At 50.1% G+C, this 10,849-nt stretch overlaps 1 protein-coding gene across 1 annotated transcript in view; it reads right to left on the reverse strand.

The window, feature by feature from the left end:
• LOC135219619 (translin-like) overlaps positions 1-8,449 on the reverse strand; it is a 137,094-nt gene extending 128,645 nt beyond the window's left edge. The window contains exon 1 of the mRNA XM_064256528.1: positions 8,141-8,449. The gene's annotated coding sequence lies outside the window, so the exon portion shown is untranslated. The remainder of the gene's footprint in view (positions 1-8,140) is intronic.
• Positions 8,450-10,849: the final 2,400 nt, after the last annotated feature.

Genomic DNA, 10,849 nt, shown 5'->3' on the forward strand with positions numbered 1-10,849 from the left:
GCAAGGAGATCTCGAACGAGTTCGAGATGTCCAAACCCCCTCAGTTTCAGGACGAGCGCCAAGGCGGCTCTGTATCCTTTAACTGTGGGGACTGAGAGGAGCTTCTCTCGGCGAAGAAAAACGAGGAAATCCGCTACCTGCTGAAGAGTGGCTCTGAGAGGAGATAGACCCCGTCTACGACACCAACCACAGAAGACGGCCACTTCCCTGGTACACAGCTGCAGAGGACTGACGGACGTTTCCAAGCCATCTCTGTTGCTGCGCTACGAGAAAAGCCTCTCGTTCGCAAGAGATGGTGGATAACAGCCAGCCGTGAAGACGTAGGGACTGGACTGCTCGGTGGTACCGCTCGACGTGTGGGCTGGGCGAGAAGGTTGTGCCAAGGGGGAATCTCTCTCGGTTCTCCTGCGACGCCAGCAGCCAAGCAGCCAGCAGGTCCGGATACCAAATGGCCTGTGGCCATTTGGGAGCCACCAGGATCATCCTGAGATTCGGGGTGACCAGCGCTCGACTGATCACCTTGCGAATCAGGCTGAACGGGGAAAGGCATAGGCGAAGAGGTTGTCCCACGGGTGTTGAAGAGCGTCCTCTGCAGCTGCCCATGGGTCCGGCACGGCCGAGAAGAACACCTGGAGCTTCCTGTTGTGCCGGGTGGCGAACAGATCCACGACTGGTCGCCCCCACAGGTCGAAGAGCCTTTCCGCCACGTCCTGGTGTAGAGACCATTCGGTCCCTATCACCTGATCCCGACGGCTGAGCGTGTCTGCTACTACATTCCTCTTCCCTGGAATGTAGCGTGCCGACAGCTCTATTGAGTGTGCCTGAGCCCACTCGTGCACCTGCCGAGTCAACTGGTACAACGGGAGAGACACTAGGCCCCCCTGTTTGTTGACGTAAGCCACCACCGTGTGGTGTTGTCGCACATCAACACCTGAGTGTCCCATCAAGCGGTCCTGAAACTCTTGGAGAGCGAGGAACGCTGCCTTGAGTTCCAGAACATTGATGTGAAGTGCTTGTCGTTCTCGTCCCACACTCTGAAGTCAGCAACTCCTCCAGGTGCTGCGCCCATCCTCGGTCGATGCGTCTGGAGAACAGCTGCATGTCCGGGGGGGGATTGCGCAGTGGCACTCCTCTTAGAGGTTCCTGTCGTCGAGCCACCAGGCTAGGTCCTGCCTCACCTCCTGTGCAGGTGACACTGGAAAGCTTGGGGATCCGTCGCCTGTGACCAACTCTCCTTTAGTCTCCACTGAAGAGACCGCAGGTGAAGACGCCCGTGAGGGACTAACTTCTCGAGTGACGACAGGTGTCCGATTACGACTTGCCATCGCTGAGCTACTGTTCCTGCCGAGACAGGAACTGGTTGGCTGCCTCCCTGAATCTGCTGATCCGCGAGTCTGCGGGGAAAGACTCGCCCTGCTACCGTGTCTGATCAGCATACCCAGGTACTTCATCCTCTGCTTGGGCTCGAGATCGACTTTTCGAAGTTCACAACGATCCCCAGATCGCGACAGAACTCGAGCAGTCGATCCCTGTCCTGTGTACAACTGCGAGCGGGAGCTCGCCAGGACTACCAATCGTCGAGATACCTCATCGACGTATCCCGTGCGAATGGGCCCAAGCAGACACCAGATGAAACACTCGCGTGAACACCTGTGGGGCGGTTTGAGAGACCGAAGCACAGTGCCCTGAACTGGTACACCGTCCCGTCGAGGATGAAGCGGAGGTACTTTCTGGATTACTGATGAATGGGTTAGTTTGGAAAATACGCATCCCTTCAAGTCCACTGAAAGCATGAAATCGTTCTCCCTGATGGAGTCGAGCACTGAGCGTGCCGTCTCCATCGTGACCGGTCTGGCGAACAAACCGGTTTCAGGGAGAGATCTATCACCGGCGCCAGCCTCCCGTAGACCTTTTCCACCAGGAAGAGTCGACTGTAAAAGCCCCGGTGACTGATCCGTGACGATCTCTACAGCCTCTTCTTGCTCAGCATGGTCTTGATCTCCTGTCTCAGTGCTACGTCCTTCGATGACCCTGGAACGTACGACTGCTGTTGGACCGGGTTGGAGGTGAGGGGTGGCCGAGATTCGAAGGGTAATAGATATCCCTCCCGAAGGACATCTACAATCCAGGTCTCGGCGCCGTAGCGCTGCCAAGTTGCCCAATGGCTGGCCAGCACCCCCCCACTTCCGCAGCAGGTGAGGGGAACGCCGTCCCTAGCGTTTCCCCCCTTTCTTCGACTTCTTCCCAGAGCCTCCACGGGATAGGAGGGCTGGGAGGAGGGCTGGTTACGGCTCCCCTTGCTAGAAGTCGAAGAAGACAGAGTCATTCCTCGGGGCTTCGACGCAGCAACCGTCTTAGCAGCCGAGGAAGCGCTAGCCGAGCTCTTAGACTTGGCCGCAGTCCGAGGCTGCCCAGAAGCCTTCGAGACTGCCTGGTGAACCATACGGTCACTGTCATCAGTGCGCCGTCTGTCCACCGCAGCGTCCACCATCTCTCCTGGGAAGAGAGACGTGGAACTCCGTAAAGGTCCGTTTCGAAGCCCCAACGCCGCCTCACGCCCGGCGCCCTGGAAACCCGAGTAAGGACAGCGTCCCTTCGTCGGAGAACAGGTTGGCCCACAGGTTCACCGTCTGGTGGGCAAGGAAGGAGATGGCTCTTCCTCCAGACTGGCAAAGTCTCCTGAAGGCCGAGTCATCTTCGGGAGAAATTCCCCCGGAGTTGGCTGCGACCTTAGATACTGTGAGGGACCACAGATCTAGCCAGGAGACGGCCTGGAAAGCTGCCATGGCGGTAGATTCCAGGCCGAGTGCCTCTTGCTGCGAGAACCACAGATTCTCGGACAGGAGCTGTTGCAGAAGACACACTCGGAGTCCAGCCTAGCTAACTCCGGTTCACCTGTTTGGGCGGCATATCCGGTCTTCAGATGGCACGTAAAACCGCCGCTGTCGTAGCAGAGGAGGTGGAAGTAGCTTGCTCGACCTGCTAGACTTAAGCGAACCGTCTTGTCCGGAGACAAGCGATTCAACCTGGTCCAGCACTGAGTCCGCAAGCTCTGAACGCGGCAACCCACCGTCGGTCTGGGTTTCCCTCTTCGGGCCCCAGAAACGACTCGAGCCGGGACGTGGGCTCGGATGGTGGGAGCGGCGATCCTTCCCCGAGGTCGTTGTGCTGACGATCAGCGCAATAACCCTCGGCAAAGTTCCTCTGGATCTCGGGAGTGACTGCATCCTGTGGAGTCGGACCGTCCAGTTTCCCTCAAACAGGAGCACCTCCCGAGACCCTCCTCCCTCAAGGAGAGGAGCAGCGACAGCCCCCTCTCGGTCTTCCTCCAACCACCTGTGCGTACGACCTGGCTGGTCCGAGAACCGAGCCTGGTACGTACGACGACGTGGCGGGATCCTGAGGGCGCACCCCTCACGATCACTCCCTCAATACCTCGCCCCTCCCGGTGTAACCCGAGGAGGTTGAAGGTATGGGAGAGGAAGACCTGACGCTCTCTCCTCGCTCACTGGCAGAACCAGCGGGCTTGGAGGACTGCAGGCGATCGCCAACCCGCGGTGGCGATCGAGCTGCAGACCTAGTCGAGCCGTCTCGCTGTGGAGAACGGCTGGACCGAGAACAGCGGCCCCGGTCTCGTGTGTCAGAGGAGCTGGTGCTGGTCGCCGTACCCGCTCGCTCTCTGTGAGAGCGACGGTCAGGCGACCGGCGAGCTCCACTGTCACGGTGAGATCGTTGCGTATCCTCACGGTGCGTCAGTTCGCTGGTACCAGCCGTGGCTGGTGCGGCGAACGGGGGGACTCTTCCCAGCCTCAGCCCGTGGCCGGTCATGGACCGTCACGTCCGCCCGGGTAGCCACTGCTCGCCGTGAGAGCGAGAGCTGGTCTGGTGAGAGTCGCGTGAGCGGCTGTCACCAGTCTTCCGCTCCGTGCCGTGAACCTGACGCTGAGCGGACTCAGAGGTCTGGTTCCTGGCTGCACGGTCGCTGGTAGGCGACCGTACACTCGGTACCTCTCGCGAACGAGCGGTCCGAGCCGGATCCTGCTGCTGTGGCCGAACCACTGACAGCAGGGTGAGGAGTGCCGGTGTTAGCCGGCACCCCTCTGGTCCCCGTAGTCTTCTTCCTTGCGGAGAAGAGACGGGTCCTGCTCCCGAAGGAGCAGGGCGACCAGCGGAAGAAAGAACCCCCCGTCTCACCAGAGCGAGACGGGCCCTTAGAAGCTCCCGAAGGAGACTTCTTAGGGGGGGGGGGAGGCGACCTCTTCTTCTTAGGCGTGGGAGCCTTAAAAGAAGAAGGGGAAGAGGCGGCAGACGACGACGACGACGAAGAGACGATGAAGACGACGACGACACCTTCCTCCTCTTCTTCTTCTTCTTCTTCGTCAACCTCCTCAGGACCGACGTCAGATCTGTCATCCAGGACGGAGCCGGGGCTGCTGTTGCCGAAGCAACAGGGCCCGGACGTACCTGTCCGAACAGACCAGCATCGGGAGCAGCGGCGCCAGGAACAGGAACAACATCAGCAGGTGCGAGCATCACAGGAACGGCAGTCGAGACAGCAGGAGCAGGAACAGGAACAGCAGCGGTGGTCACGGCAGGTACGGCAGACTGTGTGGGCGGTCCAGATGGTCGAACCAGCGGCACAGACGTCATCGGTACCGGTGGGAGGTCCAGGGGCGAGCTCTTCGGGCACATGAAGTCCGGTCGCGGCAGCACGGCAAACCCAGGTGGCGGCATCACACTCCCCCGAGTTACGGCGACTGGCCCCTGCACCGATGTTGTGGGTGTCACAGAGACCGCGTGCTGGGTGTACACCAGGTGAGGAGGTGACGCGTAGCCGGGTGTTGTCAGGGTCGTGGTGGTGGTTGTGACCGTTGCATGAGTGACCGCCACGGAGCCAGCGAGATGATAGAGCAGCCCCTGGACACTCGGCACGCCCTGCAGCCCCAACGATGCCCCACACCTGTCCGAGGGTCATCCTTCACGGCAACCGCACCTGAGGAGGCAAAAGTCGGGTGATTAGAAGGATCCTCTACCCGCTCGCGCGAAGACGAGCGGATAGAGGACCCAGAATACAACTCTACGTCAGGGTATCTAGCGCCCTCCTCCACACTCGACACGTCAGGAGAGGAGAAGGACCTAGACACCCCCCCGAAGGGGAAGGCGCGAGACGTGGAAGTTGAGCGGGCGGCAGGAAAGAAGACGAAGTGTCCGTCACCAAAGGAGTCGAGAGCTTTCCGACGACTCCTTTGCAGGCCTTCGCTTCTTCCTGCCCTCATACAAAGTCCACTGCGCCTCCGACCAGTCATTACATACATCACAGGGCTCGGCCCGGGTGCATTCGCGCCCCCGACACCGAGCACACAAAATATGAGGGTCAATCTCCGGGAACGATCTGAACTTCCCGCATTTGCGCCCTTCGATACCCGGGCAAAGTCTCCTTGGGGTAGCGAGGCGAGGAGATTCCATCATAATTCAATAATGAAGGCAGTAATTAATATGCAAAGAGAGAATAATTGTACTTACAATACTCTTTCATACACAATTACAACCAAATACTCAGAAAGCAAACGACGAGCAGCGGGCAGAGAGCGTCGAACACACACGTCCATCCACTGTGAGGCCGAAAGCAAAAGTGATTTGTTTACCTCCCAGTCGCGCGCGCGCGCCTGTCGGACAAGCAGTTAACTACCGAACCCCTTGTTCGAAAGCTTACGACCTATCCAGCTGCCGCTAGTACCTTCCTATTGTAAAAGGACCGAAGGTTTGTATGCCGTGTCGGAACAAACTTACTTCGAAAGGAGAGTGGAGGTCTCAAGCTCTGCTCTCTTCCACAACAAAACTCATGACTGATGCTCATCTCCAGTGTCAGGACGTGTTAAAATACTTTTTAGAAGGGTGGCTTCACACGCAGTGTAAACTGCATCTGCTAGTCCAGTCGTTGTTTCCCCTATAGCACAGGAAATGGAAAGTTTATTGACACAAATGACTCCTCAAACATTGAGATGGTGTCAATCTTCTACACATAAGGTATTTTAAGTGAAAATTTTGAAAGCGTCCTGGAGGTAAGTTTGCGCTGCGCATGGCTAGACTTTCATTAACCTCTGTTTAAACTTAAATTATGACCTTATAGGGTAAAACATCACAGCAGGCCAAACAGGCCACCTACAATCAACGCTTGCCACCCTCCGAAAAAGTACATTATAACGCGTCCTGACACTGGAGCTGGGCATCAGTCGCGACTTGTTGTTGGTGAGAAACGGAGCTAAAGATCTCTACTCTCCTTTTGAGTAAGTATTTTCTCCAAAGTTAGAAATTAAGGCCAAACAAATTTAAGATTTAAACAGAGGTAGTGAAAAGGTGGCTACGGCAGTGGAAATCTCACCAAAACGCTTTAGAAATTTTTACTTACAACTAAAAATGTTTCGAAGATTGACGCCATCTTGATGTTTACGGAGTCGCTTGTGTCAACAAACTTCCCATTTCCTGTGCTAAATCTGCACACCACTTGTACCCATAGACGCTGGGCACTTTCATCACAACATCGTAAACCAACCTCTTACCAGCACTTATTCAAGGGGACTACGGCATTCTTTTGCGGCGTTTTGCGCTCTTCAATTGTTTTATCAGTGTTGTCAATTGGTATGTGTTTACCCTCCAAACTAGGTATAAGACTTACACAAAACCGGGGAAATAAGTGAAATTAGCGTATCTATTTGTATTATATATACATACATATTACAGCAATTTTATCATTACTGCATTACTATGACAACTAGAATTCATCGAAACAGTTTGTAAATGCATCGGCGTATGTGTGACGCTCCACTAGATTGGCAACGATGAGTTCATTTTTTCCTCACGTCGTCTGCTTTGTAAGTATACATCCGAAACATTTGTAATTTTTGGGGATTATTTGGTTGCAAAAAAGGGATAATAGATATGAATTAAATAAACATTTGAAGTAAAGTTAAACTAAAATATTGAGTAAAGTAAACAATTAAGGAATAAAGCTTTGCACCTCATAATCAGTGTTGTCGTCTGCTGCTCGTAACTGTGTTTGCAGAGTGAGTGCTTAGGAACCAGGAACCACAGCGTCGGTTTCAGTGCACTGTGGAGTGAATTAAGACCAAAATGTGTATATTACAATCAAATAGCAACTAGAGTTTCAGTTTGTGATGGCAGTAAGGATAACCACCGATTACCAAGGTAAGAATGAATTCAGTTCCAACCAATACCCCGTAAATAAACAATTTCATACTTTCACTAATATAGGCAACAAAATGTTGTTTTATTGTGCTGATTACAACTGCAATCTTGAGTAAGATCAATAAACGTTACATATGTACGCTAACATTGTTCAAATGAGTGCTGGGAAGGCTGGGGAAAGATGGTGGCTGTCACTGATGAGAGCCTTCCATGCAAAACGTCCGCCGCCATATTGGATTTCAAAACTGCCTTGAAAACATATTTTACGAAGAGCTCACATGCTTATTTTAGTTCGTATGGGGCTTTCATATATCACATTATGTGACGAAACTTCAGTCTTTTAAATGGTATGCTTAGAGTTTGCAATTGTATTCTTGTTTCATCCAATTAAATATCGAGTGAATAAGACCCGTCCACCGTGATGAGGGTTGGCCTGCCGTGGTGTTCTACCCTATTTTACTTTGGGAGAAAACATTTACTTTGAGAGGAAAGTAGAGGTCTCGAGGTGTTAATCCCACGATCGATGACTCGTGACTGGTGCCTGCTCTGGTGTTAGGACGTGCTAAAGTACTTTTTCTGAAGGTGCGTCTGAACACGGTTAAGGTGGCCACAACTAGTCCACTCGATTGGTTACCATACCTAGGGGTAGCTAGGTATACATACCTATAGGTACTAGGCTACTACTCAATTACTGAAATTACAATTTAGCCTAGTACCTTTAACAGTTGTTCAATTTTACCCATATTCTAAAAGCAGCGCTGTATGGCATAAAATCCTACCATTAGGCTAACCTCTGTCTTGAGAGCTGCGGAAGTTACGGACACGTTTATGTTTAGACCTACCACCGTAATTTACAACCCCTGGCATCACGTGAATACAAAACAAAGTAAGTCTACATAAATGATCCTCTAAAACAAAAGGCTAAAATATTTACCTGTCAGTAAGAATGACACGATTAGCTACACAAATTAGAACTTGCGCTTCACGTACAGAAATACCGACGTAGGTCACAGGTCAATCAACGTTGAAATGTAAACAAACAAGTTTAGAGTCGTTCTTTGCAGTATATTGTCAACTTTTTGTCATTACAATCGAAATTGGAATGAGGTGGATGACATAATGACGCAGGAAGCAGCGGAAAAATGTTTAAGTGTAAAAAAAGGAAAAAACAACAGTACTGGTGAAAGAACAAGCATAAGAACAAAGAGGGTGAATACGAAAACAAGAAAACCTATTGGAGCGATATAACTGAATGAAAGGAAAAAAACGAAAGAATTTGCAAGCAAATAAAAAGTGACCGTCAGAAGCACCTTTGTTAAAATGTTGATATACACTGAAACAAAAACAAAAGATGCAAAAAAAACTAGACACTTGTATAACCAACAAGTTATAAGCTAAATAATACGGGCTGCTCGGTGAGCAAGAGCCCGTGCTAACGCAAGGTCAGCTTAATAAAAGAAAAAAAAAAGGCAAAATAGACCTAAGAGGGAGGTAATTAAGGTGGTGTGACAAAGCATGTTTTCCGACACCTTTTAAAATCTTGCCTATTGGAGCGATATAACTGAATGAAAGGAAAAGAACGAAAGAATTTGCAAGCAAATAAAAAGTGACCGACAGAAGAAGATTTGGTAAAAGGTTGATATACACTGAAACAAAAATAAAAGATGCAAAGAAACTAGACACTTGTATAACCAACAAGTTATAAGCTAAATAATACGGGCTGCTCGGTGAGCAAGAGCCCATGCTAACACAAGGTCAGCTTAATAAAAGAAAAAAAAAGGCAAAATAGACCTAAGAGGGAGGTAATTAAGGTGGTGTGACAAAGCATGTTTTCCGACACCTTTTAAAATCTTGCCGCCAAGGTTTGTACCATATCGAATATTATTTTTCGTGTAGGTACTACGTGTGCAGTCAGCAAGTCGAGGACTCGGGACAAGAAGAAAACGGTCAGGTATGTAAATTGATTTTACACACGAAATCACCAAATCCAGCTCTGGTCGAGTGCAATCGAGCTAATCTGGCACTTGCACAAAGATAATAATAACAATAATAATAATAATAATAATAATAATAATAATAATAATAATAATAATAATAATAATAATAATAATAATAATAATAATAATAATAATAATAAGTAAGAGAAGGAAAACCAACCTGAGCATGGCATCGATATACTATAAGAAAGCCTTCGATATGGTACCACACAGCTAATAGAATGCCTGAAAATGTATGGGGCAGAGGAAAACACCACCAGCTTCCTCAAAATTACAATGCGCAACTGGAATACAATGCTTACGGTGTCTGGAATGAGACTAGCAGAGGTTAATATCAGGAAGAGGGATCTTCCAGGGCGAATCACTGTCCCCACTACTTCGTTCGTAGTAGCCATGATTCCCATGACAAAAATACTACTGCAGAAGATGGATGCTGGGTACCAACTCAAGAAAAGAGGCAACAGAATCAACCATCTGATGTTCATGGACGACATCAAGCTGTATTGTAAGAGCACCAAGGAAATAGATACCCTAATCCAGACTATAGGGATTGTATCTGGGGACATCAGGATGGAGTTTGGAATGGAATAGAAAAATGTGCCTAGTCAACATACAAAAGGGCAAAGTAACAAGGACTGAAGGGATAAAGCTACCAGATGGGAACAACGTCTAACACATAGATGAGACTGGATACAAATACCTGGGAATAATGGAAGGAGGGGATATAAAAAAACAAAAGATGAAGGACGCGATCAGGAAAGAATATATGCAGAGACTCAATGCGATACTCAAGTCAAAACTCAACGCCGGAAATATGATAAAAGCCATAAACACATGGGCAGTGCCAGTAATCAGATACAGCGCAGGAATAGTGGAATGGACGAAGGCAGAACTTCGCAGCATAGACCAGAAAACGAGGATACATATGACAATACACAAAGCACTACACCCAAGAGCAAATACGGACAGACTCTACATAACACGAAAGGAAGGAGGGAGGGGACTACTTAGCATAGAGGACTGAGTCAACATCGAGAACAGAGCACTGGGGCAATATATGAAGACCAGTGAAGACGAGTGGCTCAAGAGTGCATGGGAAGAAGGACTGATAAAAGTAGAGGAAGACCCAGAAATATACAGAGAAAGGAGAAAGAAAAGCAGAGCAGAGGAATGGTATAACAAACCAATGCACAGACAATACATGAGAAAGACTAAAGAACTAGCCAGCGATGACACGTGGCAATGGCCACTGAGGGGAGAGCTCAAGAAGGAAACTGAAGGAATGATAACAGCGGCACAAGATCAGGCCCTAAGAACCAGATATGTCCAAAGAACGATAGATGGAAATAACATCTCTCCCACACGTAGGAAGTGCAATACGAAAAATGAAACCATAAACCACATAGCAAGCGAATGTCCGGCACTTGCACAGAACCAGTACAAAAAGAGGCATGATTCAGTAGCAAAAGCCCTCCACTGGAGCCTGTGCAAGAAACACCAGCTACCTTGCAGTAATAAGTGCTACGAATACCAACCTGAAGGAGTGATAGAAAACGATCAGGCAAAGATCCTCTGGGACTATGGTATCAGAGCAGATAGGGTTATACGTGCAAATAGACCAGACGTGACGTTGATTGACAGAAGCA

This window comes from Macrobrachium nipponense, chromosome 1 (genome assembly GCF_015104395.2).
Source record: "Macrobrachium nipponense isolate FS-2020 chromosome 1, ASM1510439v2, whole genome shotgun sequence".
Classification (NCBI taxonomy): Eukaryota; Metazoa; Arthropoda; class Malacostraca; order Decapoda; family Palaemonidae; genus Macrobrachium; species Macrobrachium nipponense.